The following is a 15,491-nucleotide window of genomic DNA, read 5'->3' on the forward strand; positions in this document are numbered from 1 at the left end:
GAGTTGCTGGAAGAGGAATTATTGATATGTGTGTTTGAGTCAGTGATCAGGGAGTTAAATGTCGATATTTGTAGTTATTACCAAACTGCCATCCCTGAGGTTCTACTAACAGCCACACTGCTGCTCACAGCCCGTAAGTTCTTTCCACATTCTCAACCACCTGTACCTAATAAATATTTAAGGAATAGAACAATCTGATTAAAGGTATTTTATTTCATTTTGATAGTTTAACCAAAATCCTTTTTCTTTCAAAATCTTTTGATATAATTGAGTTGGACCATCTTCTCATATTTAATATGATATGTATTTAGTTTTCTGTGGATAGTCTACTAATATCTTTCTCTGGTATTTTCCTTGCTGATTTTTATGCACTAAAGACGTGATCCATTTTACTATTGTATAAGTAATTATTATTTTTCTGGCTTGTGATATTTTTAATTTTTTTATTCTATTTTTTTTAAGTTCATTTATTTATTTTGAGAGAGATTGAGAGCAAACAGGGGAGGGTCAGTGAGAGAGAGGAAGAGAGAGAGTATCCCAAGCAGTGCAGAGCCCAGTCCCAGGGCTCGAACCCACAAACTGTGAGATCATGACCTGAGCCAAAATCAAGAGTTGAACGCTTAACCAACTGAGCCATCCAGGCACCCCTTAACTTTTTTTATACTATGTGGAATACTTCTGTCATGTAAACAATTTTGTCTTACATTGTATATTTAATATATATATTTTTGTTTGTATCTTGCTTAAAAAGACTTTCCTCACTTCATTCATACCAAAGTATTCTTCAACTGTTTTTTAGCACTTAATTTTTAAGCTCTTTTTTTGGCTCTATATTAAAACTGTTGATCCATTGGGAACTTATTTTGATATAGGAGTTAAATAAGGATTGAATTTTAGTTGTGTTTCTTAATTTTAGTAATTTTTTTTATAGTCACAATTATCTTTTTACCATTGATTTGAAATCCTCTTGTATTCTAACATCTTATTTGTGTACCTAATTCGGGATGATTCTGTTTCATTGATCTCTTGATTCACGTCCCAATTGACACACAATATAATTTTCATGATATATAACACATTTTGACATGTGATGAGACTAGTGGTCTCTCATTTCTGTTCTTTTTCAGATTTATGCATTGTCTTGCATATTTATGTTTTGAATTCAAGTTTAAAAATGAGTTTACCTGTAAATAAGATAAATCATATAGGTTTAACATTAAAATAAGTTTAGAATGAAGTTAAACAGGTTTAAAATAGTTTGGTTACAAAACAAAAGTCAGTTATTAATTTAGGAAGTTTACTGCTTCCGAGTGCTGAGAACTGTTATCCCCGAGCAGGTCTTGACATTTAACAGGTCATCTCTCCTGCCCTTGGGTACTGCTTCCATTTTCCGCCTGTGTGACTTCTCCCTTCTAGAAGTCTGCTGTTCTTTCTCCATGACCCGTAAAATGTTGCCTGGCACTTTTGCTGTAAGAAAACCATCTCTCTGAGGAAGTACATGACTTAAGTCTTTGCTGAACATCCATGTGGCCATCTGCAAACCCCGGCACCATGACATCATCACGAGTGACAGGGATATGACTTCCTCTTTCAGGTGACATGTAGTAGAGGCTTTGTCCTTACAACCATTTAGGTCCTCTTCACAGTGCGGCTGCGTGCAGGTGGCTCCAATGTCATAGACCATTCATGTGTGATATAAACCCTTTGTTGAAACTTGTCTGCATGGACACAATTATACCCTTGGTCTTTTTTGTTGCTGTCAACAGTGGGTTCATCTGCCTGTTAAAATTTTCCTCCCGAAAGTCTTCTTGGTGGTCATTATATGCTTCCTGAGGACTGGTAGCTTGGAGGGAAGACAGAACTGTGTCCATCTGTGTCTCTCATGTCACTGTGGTGGTCTTAGTATTGTATTCTGCATATTTATATATTTGTAACCAATCACCATCTTTTCCACTGATTAAGTCGTGGCTGTGTTGTATACCATGGTGTCGCCATGGTGACTCCCTTGTTAAACTTCTTAAATGTGTGCACTCAGAAATTTGGAGGTGAAAAATGCCTTGAGGAAGTTCTCGTGGAAAAAAGTAACTTTGAGAGATATCCATAACTTCATAAAATATGTTTGTCTTTTTAATGGAAAAAGAGATAAAAAGATAATTTCTATGGTGCAGAGACACATGAACGCTATTTGTTATAAGTGCGTTTGTTGTAACATACAGGCACTATGAATAAAGATCCAGGCAGGGAATTATATATCATTTAAAAAATATCCTATTTAGGTTTATGTATGTCTAATTGATTGTCAAAGTTCAATGTACTGTGAGAATTCAAAGTTAGAGTTCTTGGGGCGCATGGGTGCCTCCGTCCGTTAAGTGCCAACTTTGGCTCAGGTCGTGATCTTGCAGTTCGTGGTTTAGAGCCTCGCATCGGGCTCTGTGCTGATATCTCAGACCCTGGAGCCTGCTTCAGATTCTGTGTCTCCCTCTCTCTCTCTGCTCCTTCCTCACTTGTGCTCTCTCAAAAATAAATAAACATTAAAAAAATTAAAAAAAAAGTTAAAGTTCTTGTAAAATGCAGATTATCAGGACACAACTCTGGAGATTTTAATTTAGTAGTTTTGTTTTTGGATGACATATCTACTTTTAGACAAATTACCCAGGTGTATTTTTGCATACACTCTAGGTATTGTGCTATAATTTATGTTCACATCATGAACCTAGTTCTTTAAACAATTTATATATATATAACAATTTATATATATATAACAATTTATATATATATAACAATTTATATATATATATAACTATATATATATATATATATAACTATAGTTATATATATATATATATTTAGTTTTAAAATTCCAGTGTTAAGGCACAGTGTTATATTAGTTTCAGGTGTATAATGTTGTGGTTCAACAATTGTATACATTACTCAATGCTTGTCACGATAAGTGTACTCTTAATCCCCTTCACCTGTTTCACCCTTTGTCCCACTCACCTCTCCTCTGGTAACCGTCATTTCTCTGTATTAAAGAGTCCATCTTTTTTATCTCTTTTTTCCCATTACTCATTTGTTTTCTTTCTCGAATTCCACATATAAGTGAAATCATATGGTTTTTGTCTTTCTCTGACTAACTTATATCACCTAGCATTATACCCTCTAACACACATACCATCTGTGTGTTGCAAATGGCAAGATTTCATTCTTTTTATGACTGAATAATATTCCATTGTATACACATACCACATGTGTATCCATTCATCTGTCAATAGACACTTCCATAATTTGGCTATTGTAAATAATGCTGCAGTAAACACAGGGGTAAATATATCATTGCAAATTAGTGTTTTTGTGTTCTTCATGTAAATACCCAGTAGTGGAAACAGTACTGGGTCATATGGCAATTCTATTTTTAATTTTTTGAGGAACCTCTATACTGTTTTCCAGAGTGGCTGCACCAGTTTGCATCTCACCAACAGTGCACAGCATTCCCTTTTCTCCACATCCTTGCCAACACTTGTTTCTTTTGTTTTGATTTTAGCCATTCTGATAGGTGTGAGGTTATATCTCTTCGTGGTTTCGATTTGCATTGGCCTGATGATAAGTGATGTTTAGCATCTTTTCATGTGTCTATTGGCCATCTGGATGTCTTCTTTGGACAAATGTCTGTTCATGTCTTCTGCCTATTTTTATTTGGATTATTTGTTTTTTGGGTGTTGAGTTGTGTAAGCGCTTTGTATATTTTGGATACTAACCTATTATTGGATATGTCATTTACAAGTATCTTTTCTCATTCAGAGGTTGTCTTTTAGTTTTGTTGATCGTTTCTTTCCCTGTGCAGAAGATTTTTATTTTGATATTGTCCCACTAGTTGATTTTTCCTTGTTTCCCTTGCCTCAGGAGACATATCTAGAAAATGTTGCTATAGTCAATGCCAGAAAAATTACTGCCATTGCTCTCTTCTAGGGTGTTTTTTGGTTTCAGGTCTCACATTTAGATCTTTAACCCATTTGAGTTTATTTTTGTGTATGGTGTAAGAAAGTGGTCTGGTTTCATTCTTTTGCATGTAGTTTCTGCCAAGTTTCTAGCACCATTGTTGAAGAGACTCTCTTTTTTCCATTGCATATTCTTGCCTCCTTTCTTGTAGATTAATTGCCCAAATAATCATGGGTTTATTTCTGGGCTCTTTATTATGTTCTATTGATATATGGTTGTGTGTGTGTGTGTGTGTGTGTGTGTGTGTGTGTGCGTGCGCGTCAGTATTAAACTGTTTTCATTGCTACAGCTTTGTAGTGTATCTTCATATCTGGGCTTGTGATACATCCGGTTTTGTCCCTTTTTTTTCAAGTTTGCTTTTGCTAATGTGGGTCTCTTGTGGTTCTATACAAGACTTGTTCTAGTTCTGTGAAAAGTGCTGTTGGTATTTTGATACCGATTGTATTAAATGTGTAGGTTGATTTGGGTAGTATGGACATTTAAACAATATTTCTTCTCCCCATCCATGAGCATGAAATATCTTAACATTTCTTCAATTTTTTCATCAGTATTATATAGTTTTAAGAGTACAGGTATTTTACCTCCCGGGTTGAGTTTATTCCTAGGTATTTTATTATTTTTGATGCAGTTGTAAATGGGGCTGTTTCCTTAATTTCTATTTCTGCTACTTCATTATTAGTGTATAGAAATGCAACCAGTTCCTGTGCATTGATTTTGTATCCTGCAACTTTAGTGAATTAGTTTATTAGTTCTAGTAGTTTTTTTAGTGGAGTCTTTAGGGTTTTCATATGTATAATGACATATCATCTGCAAATATCGAAAGTTTTATTTCTTCCTTACCAATTTGGATCCTTTTTTTCTTCTTTTTGTTTTTGATTTCTGTGGCTATGACTTTCAGTGCTATATTGAATAAAAGTGGTGAGAGTGGACGTCCTTGTCTTGTTCATGATCTTAGGGGATAAGCTCTCCATTTTTCACCATAGGGTATGATGTTAGCTGTGGATTTTTCATGTAAGGCCTTTATTATGTTAAGGTACGCTCCCTTTAAATATACTTTGTTGAGGGTTTTTATCATGAATGAATGTGGCACTTTGTCAAATACTTTTTCTGCATCTATTGAAATGATCACATGGTTTTTATCCTTTCTCCTGTTGTGATCTATTGTGGATTGATTTATGAATGTTGAACCACTTGATCATACAGAATGATTTTCTAAGTGATTTATTTATTTATTTATTTAATTATTGTTAGATCAGGATTGCTAATATTTTGTTGAAGATTTTTGCATCTATGGTTATCAGGGATATTGACCTGCAGATATGTTTTTTATAGTGTCTTTATCTGGTTGTGGTATGAGGGTAATGCTGGCCTCATAGAATGAATTTGAAAGCTGTCGTTCTTTTTCTGTTTTTTGGAGTTGTTTGAGAAAAATAAGTATTAACTTTTCTTTAAAAATTTTTTTTAACGTTTATTCATTTTTGAGAGAAAGACAGAAGGCGAATGGGTAAGGGGCAGAGAGAGATCGGGAGAAACAGAATCTGAAACAGGCTCCAGGCTGAGAACTGTCAGCACAGAGCCTGACCCAGCGTTCAAACTTAGGAAGTGTGAAACCCTGACCTGGGCCGAATCAGATGCCTAACGGACTGAGCCATCCAGGAGCCCCTGTATTAACTCTTCTTTAAATGTTTAAGGGGCGCCTGGGTGGCTCAGTCGGTTAAGCATCCGACTTCAGCTCAGGTCACGATCTCATGGTCCGTGAGTTCGAGCCCCGCGTCAGATTCTGGGCTGATGGCTCGGAGCCTGGAGCCTGCTTCGGATTCCATGTCTCCCTCTCTCTCTGCCCCTCCCCCGTTCATGCTCTGTCTCTCTCTGTCCCAAAAATAAATAAACGTTAAAAAAAATTTTTAAATGTTTGATAGAATTCACCTGTGAAGTCACCTCGTCCTGGACTTTTGTTTGTTGGGAGTGTTTTGATTACTGATTCAATTTCATTGCTTGTAATTAGTCTGTTCAAATTTTCTATTTCCTCCTGATTTGGTTGTGGGAGGTTATATGTGTCTAGGGATTTATCCACTCTTTCTAGGTTGTCCAATTTGTTGGCATATAATTTTTCATAATATTCTCTTATAATCCTTTGTATTTCTGTGCTGTTGGTTATCATTTGTCCGCTTTCATTTCTGACAGTAGGTACTTATTGCCATTTTGTTACTTGTTTTGTGATTGTTTTTGTGATTCTTCTCTGTTCCTTTCTTCTGCTCTCTTCTCTCATGGTTTGTTGGCTTTCTTTAGTGATATACTTGGATTTCCCTCTCTTTATTTTTTCCATCTTTATTACCAGTTTTAGATGTGTGCTTATCATTAGGTTTATATATAACATTTAGGCTTCTAGCTGTCTATATTAAGTTAATGGTCACTTAAGTTTTAACCCTTTGTAGAAAACTAAATTTTTATTCTCCTCCCAGCCATGTTTTAGGTATGTGCTGTCATACTTTCATCCTTTTTTTTTTTGTTTGTGTGTGAATCCCTTGACTGATTTTTACAGGTATACTTAATTTACTGCTTATGGAAGTTACCTTAGTTTATAAATTTAGCTTTAAAATTGTGGCAGGTATACCTAACAGATTTACGATTTAACCATTTTTAAGTTCGCAGTTTGGTGGCATTAAGTTAATTCACTTTAATGAATGATGTTATAACAACATCATCACCATTCGATTCCATTACTTCTTCATCTTTCCAAACTGAAACTGGACGCCTGTTAAATATTAATTTGCCATTACCCTTCCCTGAGTCCTAGGCATCCGCCATTCTACATTCTGTTAATTTGATGCCGTAAGTAACGCATGTAAGTGGAAGCATACAATATTTGTCCTTTTGTGACTGCCTTATTTCACTTAGAATAATGTATTGTAGGTTAATGAATGTTTTGGCATGTGTCAGAATTTCCCTCATATTTAAGGCTGAATAATATTTCACTGTGTCCATATGTGTCATTTTTTTATACATGTATCTATCTGTGGATTCTTTGGTTGCTTCTCCTTACTGACTGTTGTGAATACCACCATGGAGATGAGTGTAGAAATATTTGTTTGAATTCCTGATTTCCATTATTTTGGATATATACCTAAAAGTAAAATTGCTAGATCATATAATTAATCTTTAAGTTTTTGAGTAACTACAATAACATTTTCCATAGGAGCCACATCATTTGACATTCTCACCAGTAATGCACAATTATGCCATGTTCTCCATAGTCTCTCTTACATTTGTGTGGTGTGTGTGTGTGTGTGTGTGTGTGTGTGTCTTTCTTAATAGTTATCTTAATGAGTCTGAAGTGGTATTTCATTATGGTTTTGAAATGCATTTCCTAATGATTAGTGACGCTGAGATCTTTTCATGTGCTTACAGGCATATCTTTATATATCTTTTTCTGAGAAATGTCTATTCAAGTCCTTCATTTTTAATCAAGTTGTTTCTTTCATTGTGTTTTTAGATGTAGAAGTTCTTTATGTACTCTGGATATTAGTATCTAATCAAATATATTATTTGCAAATATTTTCTCCAATTCTGTCAATTACCTTTTTACTCTGTTGGTGTTGCTTGATGCACAAAAGTGCCTAATATTGATAAAGTATAATTTATCTATTCCTTTTTGGCCTGTGCTTTTGGTATCATACTCAAGAAATTACTGCCAAATCCAATGTCATGGTTATTATTCTATGTTTTTTAATAACTGTGGTATAGTCTTAGCTATATCTTAAGTCTTTGGTCCATTTTGAGTTACATTTTATATATGGTATATATAAGGATTCAAATTCATGACTATGTGGATATGAAGTGTCACAGCACCATTTTTTGAACTACCTGTCTTTAACCCACGAATACTCTTGACCCCCTTGTTGAAAATCATTTGAATATGTATGCAAAGCTTTATTTCTAGGTTCTTTTTATTCATTAGTTCATCTGTTTTTATGTTAACACCATCTTGTTTTGATTACGATAACGTTGTATTAAGTTTAGAGACAGGAGAATTTTCTGACTTTGTTCTTTTTGTTTCATTTTGCTTTGTTTTAAATATTAGCTTGGCTGTTTTATTCTCAGTTTATTCTTGGTTCTTAAGAGTCTCTCATGGTTTGCCTCCTTCCTGCTCGGTAACTTTTTTTGCCCCCTTCCTCTCCCCCATGGTCTTATGTTAAGTTTCTCAGGATCCACATAAGAGTGAAAACATATGGTATCTGTCTCTCTCTGTATGACTTATTTCACTTAGCATAACACTCTCCAGTTCCATCCACGTTGCTAAAAAAGGCCATATTTTATTGTTTCTCATTACCAAGTAATATTCCATTGTATATATAAACCACATCTTCTTTATCCATTTGTCAGTTGATGGATATTTAGGCTCTTTCCATAATTTGGCTATTGTTGAAAGTGCTGCTATAAACATTGGGGTACAAGTGCCCCTAGGCATCAGCACTCTTGTATCCTTGGGTAAATCCCTAGCAGTGCTATTGGTGGGTCATAGGATAGATCTATTTTTAATTTTTTGAGGAACCTCCATGCTGTTTTCCAGAGTGGCTGCACCAGTTTGCATTCCCACCAAGAGTGCAAGAGGGTTCCCATTTCTCCACATCCTCTCCAGCATCTATAGTCTCCTGATTTGTTCATTTTAGCCACTCTGACTGGCATGAGGTGATATCTCAGTGTGGTTTTGATTTGTATTTCCCTGATGAGGAGCGATGTTGAGCATCTTTTCATGTGCCTGTTTTCTTTAGAAAAGTGTCCATTCATGTATTCCGCCCATTTCTTCACTGGATTATTTGTTTTTCGGCTGTGGGGTTTGGTGAATTCTTTATAGATTTTGGATACTAGCCCTTTATCCGATATGTCATTTGCAAATATCTTTTCCCATTCCATCGGTTGGACTTTAGTTTTGTTGATTGTTTCCTTTGCAGTGCAGAAGATTTTTATCTTCATGAGGTCCCAATAGTTCATTTTTGCTTTTAATTCCCTTACCTTTGGAGATGTGTCAAGTAAGAAATTGCTGCGGCTGAGGTCAGGGAGGTTTTTTCCTGCTTTCCCCTCTAGGGTTTTGATGGTTTCCTGTCTCACATTCAGGTCCTTCAGCAATTTTGAGTTTATTTTTGTGAGTGGTGTAAGAAAGTGGTCTAGTTTCATCCTTCTGCATGTTGCTGTCCAGTTCTCCCAGCACCATTTGTTAAAGAGACTGTCTTTTTTCCATTGGACATTCTTTCCTGCTTTGTCAAAGATTAGTTGGCCATACTTGTGTGGGTCTAATTCTGGAGTCTCTATTCTATTCCACTAGTCTGTGTGTGTCTGTTTTTGTGCCAATACCATGCTGTCTTGATGATGACAGCTTTGTAGTAGTGGCTAAAGTCTGGGATTGTGATGCCTCCCACTTTGGTCTTCCTCTTCAATATTACTTGGCTATTTGGGGTCTTTTGTGGTTCCATATGAATTTTAGGATTGCTTGTTCTAGCTTCGGGAAGAATGCTGGTGCAGTTTTGATTGGGATTGCATTGAATGTGTAGATAGCTTTGGGTAGTATTGACATTTTAACAATATTTATTCTTCTAATCCATGAGCACAGAATGTTTTTCCATTTCTTTGTATCTTCTTCAATTTCTTTCATAAGCTTTCTATAGTGTTCAGCATACAGATCTTTTACATCCTTGGTTAGGTTTATTCCTAGGTACTTTATGATTCTTGGTGCAATTGTGAATGGGATCAGTTTCTTTATTTGTCTTTCTGTTGCTTCATTATTAGTGTATAAGAATGCAACTGATTTCTGTATGTTAATTTTGTATCCTGCAACTTTGCTGAATTCATGTATCAGTTCTAGCAGACTTTTGGTTGAGTCTATCGGATTTTCCATGTATAATATCATGTCATCTGCAAAAAGTGAAAGCTTGATTTCATCTTTGCCAATTTTGATGCTTTTGATTTCCTTTTGTTGTCTGATTGCTGATGCTAGAACTTCCAACACTATGTGAAACAACAGCGGTGAGAGTAGACATCCCTCTTGTGTTCCTGTTCTCAGGGGGAAAGCTCTCAGTTTTTCCCATTGAGGATGATATGAGCTGTGGGCTTTTCTTAAATGGCTTTTATGATGTTTAAGTATATTCCTTCTATCCTGACTTTCTCGAGGGTTTGTATTAAGAAAGGATGCTGAATTTTGTCAAATGCTTTTTCTGCATCAATTGACAGGATCATAGGGTTCTGTTCTTTTATTAATGTGATGTATCACATTGATTGATTTGCGAATATTGAACCAGCCCTGTAGCCAGGAATGAATCCCACTTGATCATGGTGAATAATTCTTTTTATATGCTGTTGAATTCGATTTGCTAGTATCTTGTTGAGAACTTTTGCATCCATATTCATCTTTTTTTGCATGCATCATATTTTGGGGGGGAGATTCAGGATTGTTTTTATTTTCAGATCCTGCAACAGGTGGTCAGCAATGCTAGCTAAGCTGGTACAATCTGAAGACCATCCCACCTCCCTTTCCAGGCATTCAGCCAACATAATCCCTATAAACAAGATTAGAGACCAACTGAGATGTGTCTCAATGTGTGGTGAGCGAGGGAAGAGGCCTTCCTCTCTCCTCCCGTTCCCCTCCTCCCCACTTACTTTTTCTAACAAGATTGTTTTATGGCCAAATGCAACTCAAACCCAGAACAGCAATCAGCCATCTCCATTACGACTGCTTCCCTCCCCAGTTCCAGAGCAGGAAGCGAGGAGATGAGACTGGCACTTGTGTGTAAGAAAAACCTGGCTATGCCCAACAGAGCAGAGATGGTGAGGAGGCTGGTGCCTGTGGGTGGGCATAAGCAGGAACCAAATAGGCCTGTCCAGCATCCACCAACACAGCCCCAGCTCCTTGGATAAGAGGTGTTCCTTTGAGACCCCCATTTCCATGGGGTTAGATGAGGGGGCAACTAGTGATGAGCCATCACTCCCTGTCCCTCAAATTCCAACATGATAAACTCAAAGTTTTACCTTCAAAATCTACTATGCTGCCTCCTAAGAAGCACATTCTATATGGTCATCTGTATGCGAGCACCCATATCCCTCTCCTAATGCCCAGGGCTTCCAGCCCATCTTTTCATCCTTGGGTGGCCCAGCCAACACTGATTTGATATTCCTTGACTCATGAAATGACTATTTTTAGAAAATTAAAAGCTATTCAAGAGTATCAGTAATAGAAGACACTCGGTGATTTTTTTTTGTTTTTGTTTTTGTTTTTGTTTTTTGGTACGTGGAAGTTTTAATAAGGAGTAGCACATACAAAGTTTAGTTAGATTGGCTGCAAGAGGAGTAGATGAGTAGATCTCTGGATCCTCTCACCAAAATCTTAAAGTTTACATAGCACATGACTGGGCTCAGTCATGCACACCATCCAGATGACCTCAAATACACTCTATTCTCCAAGGCTATGGCCCTTGAACTAGCTCCCACCATAGGATTGGTGTAGAATGTACTTTCCAAAGACAAAAAGGGTGAGGAGTCTCTAAATGTCCAATTGTAGCTCACAGGTCAACCAATAGTCCTGTCCTCTTAATGACCTCCTCCAACAAGCACTATGATTTTTTTTAGCAGAACCTTTGCAGGCCAGAAGTCATGGTATGACATATTCAAAGTGCCGAGTCCTTCCAATCAGCTGGAATTATAGTTTGGAGTTTTAAACGTTGACAGGCTTGGCTGGCATAAAGGCCCAACTCCTGGAGGGAAAATAGACAAACAACTTGGGGCAGACATGTGGAAACAGCAATCATGATCGGAGGATCCAAGATGGCGGAACAGCATGGAAGTTTTTTTTGTGTCTCGCGTCCATGAAATACAGCCAGACCAACACTAAACCATCCTACACACCTAGAAAACTGATTGGAGGATTAACACAACAATCTGCACGACTGAACCACAGAATTCAGTAGGTCCCTGGCGCGGAGAAGTGAACTTGGGGAGAGAAAAGCCTGCGGCGGGCAGGGAGCCACTTTTGCAGGGGGAGAGAGGATATAACTCGATATTGGCCTGTACTCTTTTTTTGCTGGGTCTCTGTCTGGTTTGGGAATCAAAGTAATGCTGGATTCATAGAATGAGTCTGGAAGTTTTCCTTCCCTTTCTGTTTTTTGGAACAGCTTGAGAACGATCGTTATTATCTCTGCTTTAAATGTCTGGTAGAATTCCCCAGGGAAGCCATTTGGTCCTGGACTCTTATTTGTTGGGAGATTTTTGATAACTGATTCAATTTCTTCGCTGGTTATGGGTCTGTTCACGTTTGCTATTTCTTCCTGTTTTGTGTGGGTGCTTGGGACTTTGTCCATTTCTTCCAGGTTGTCCAGTTTGTTGGCATATAATTTTTCATAATATTCCCTGATAATTGCTTGTATTTCTGAGGGATTGGTTGTAATAATTCCATTTTCATTCCTGATTTTATCTATTTGGGTCATCTCCCTTTTCTTTTTGAGAAGCCTGGCTAGAGGTTTATCAATTTTGTTTATTTTTTCAAAAAACCAACTCTTGGTTTCACTGATCTGCTCTACAGCTTTTTTAGATTCTATATTGTTTATTTCTGCTCCGATCATTATTATTTCTCTTCTTCTGCTGGGTTTGGGGTGCCTTTGATGTTCTGCTTCTAGTTCCTTTAGGTGTGTTGTTAGATTTTGTATTTGGGATTTTTCTTGTTTCTTGAGATAGGCCTGGATTGCAATGTATTTTCCTCTCAGGACTGCCTTCGCTGCATCCCAAAGCAGTTGGATTGTTGTATTTTCATTTTCATTTGTTTCTGTATATTTTTAAATTTTTTCTCTAATTGTCTGATTGACCCATTCATTCTTTAGTAGGGTGTTCTTTAACCTCCCTGCTTTTGGAGGTTTTCCAGACTTTTTCCCATGGTTGATTTCAAGTTTCATAGCATTGTAGTCTGAAAGTGTGCATGGTATGATCTCAGTTCTTTTATACTTATGAAGGGCTGTTTTGTGACCCAGTATGTGATCTATTTGGAGAATGTTCCATGTGCACTCAAGAAGAAAGTATATTCTGTTGCTTTGGGATGCAGAGTTCTAAATATATCTGTCAAGTCCATCTGATCCAATGTATCATTCAGGGCCCTGGGTTCTTTACTGATCCTGTGTCTAGATGATCTATCCATTGTTGTAAGTGGAGTATTAAAGTCCCCCGCAACTACCACATTCTCATCAATAAGGTTGCTTATGTTTGTGAGTAATTGTTTTATATATTTGGGGGCTCCCGTATTCGGCGCATAGACATTTATAATTGTTAGCTCTTCCTGATGGATAGACCCTGTAATTATTATATAATGCCCTTCTTCATCTCTTGTTACAGCCTTTAATTTAATGTCTAGCTTGCCTGATGTAAGTATGGCTACTCCAGCTTTCTTTTGACTTCCAGTAGCATGATAGATAGTTCTCCATCCCCTCACTTTCCATCTGAAGGTGTCCTCAGGTCTAAAATGAGTCTCTTGTAGACAGAAAATAGATGGGTCTTGTTTTTTTTATCCATTATGATACCTTATGTCTTTTGGTTGGAGCATTTATTCCATTTACATTCAGTGTTATTATGAAAGATGTCGGTTTAGAGTCACTGTGATGTCTGTAGTTTTCATGCTTGTAGTGATGTCTCTGGTACTTTGTAGTCCTTGCAACATTTCACTCACAGAGTCCCCCTTAGGATCTCTTGTAGGGCTGGTTTAGTGGTGAGGAATTCCTTCAGTTTTTGTTTGTTTGGGAAAACCTTTATCTCTCCTTCTATTCTGAATGACACTTTCTGGATAAGGATTCTCGGCTGCATATTTTTTCTGTTGATCACATTGAAGATTTCCTGCCATTCTTTTCTGGCCTGCCAAGTTTCAGTAGATAGGTCTTCCACTAGTCTTATGGGTCTCCCTTTATAAGTTAGAGCCTGTTTATCTTCAGAATATTCTCTTTATCCTTGTATTTTGCCAGTTTCACTATGATATGTCGTGCAGAAGATTGATTCAAGTTATGTCTGAAGGGAGTTCTCTGTGCCTCTTGGATTTCAATGCCTTTTTCCTTCCCCAGATCAGGGAACATCTCAGCTATGATTTGTTCAAGTACACCTTCAGCCCTTTTCTCTCTCTCTTCCTCTTCTGGAATTCCTATTATGCAGATATTGTTCCGTTTGATTGCATCACTTAGTTCCTAATTCTCCCCTCATACTCCTGGACTTTATTATCTCTCTTTTTCTCAGCTTCCTCTTTTTCCATAATTTTATCTTCTAATTCACCTATTCTCTCCTCTGTCTCTTCAATCCGAGCTGTGGTCACCTCCATTTTATTTTGCAGCTCATTTACAACATTTTTTAGCTCCTCATGACTATTTCTTAGTCACTTGATCTCTGTAGCAATAGATTCTCTGCTGTCCTCTATACTTTTTTCAAGTCCAGAGATTAATTTTATGACTATTATTTTATATTCATTTTCTGCTATATTTCTTAAATCGTTTTTTGATCAATTCGTTAGCTATCGCTACTTCTTGGAGTTTCTTTTGAGGAGAATTCCTCCATTTCATCATTTTGGATAGTCCCTGGAGTGGCGGGGAATTGCAGGGCTCTTGTGCTGTCTGGAGTAACTTGTGTTGGTGGGCGGGCCGCAGTCAGACCCCATGTCTGCCCCCAGCCCACCGCTGGGGCCACAGTCAGACTGGTGTGTACCTTATCTTCCCCTCTCCCAGGGGCAGGACTCACTGTGGAGTGGTGTGGCCCCTGTCTGGGTTACTTGCACACTGCCAGGCTTGTGGTGCTGCTGTGATGGGATCTGGCCAAGGGCGTATTAGCTGGGGTGGATCCGCAAGGTGCAAAGGGGTGGGAGGGGTAGGCTCAGCTCGCTTTGCCATTGGTGGTTCCCTGTGGGAGGGGCCCTACAGCACTGGGAGGGAGGCAGACCCCTCGGAGGGATGGATCCATAGAAGCACAGCATTGGGTATTTGCGCAGTGCAAGTAAGTTCCATGATGGGAACTGGTTCCCTTTGGGATTTTGACTGGGGGATGGGAGAGGGAGATGGTGCTGGCCACTGCCTTTGTTCCATGCTGAGCTGAGCTCTGTCTTCCGGGGCTCAACAACTCTCCCTTCTGGTGTCCTCTTGCCCTCCCACTCTCTGAGCAGAGCTGTTGACTTTTAACATTCCAGATGTTAAGTCCCGCTGGCTGTCAGAACTCACGCAGTCTGGCCCCAATGCTTTTGCAAGCCAGACTTGGGGGCTCTGCCTTGCCCGGCGGGCTGCCCCTCCATCGCCCTGGCTCTCCTCTGCCAGTCCATGAAGGACGCACTGCTCTCCACCCTTCCTACCCTCTTCCATGGCCCTCTTGTCTACGCTTGGCTCTGGAGAGTCCATTCTGGTAGTCTTCTGGCCATTTTCTGGGTTATTTAGGCTGATGTGGTTGGAATCTAAGCGATCAGCAGGATGAGGTTTGCCCAGCATCCTCCCATGCCTCCA

The sequence above is a fragment of the Panthera tigris genome, chromosome D1, assembly GCF_018350195.1.
Source record: "Panthera tigris isolate Pti1 chromosome D1, P.tigris_Pti1_mat1.1, whole genome shotgun sequence".
Classification (NCBI taxonomy): domain Eukaryota; kingdom Metazoa; phylum Chordata; class Mammalia; order Carnivora; family Felidae; genus Panthera; species Panthera tigris.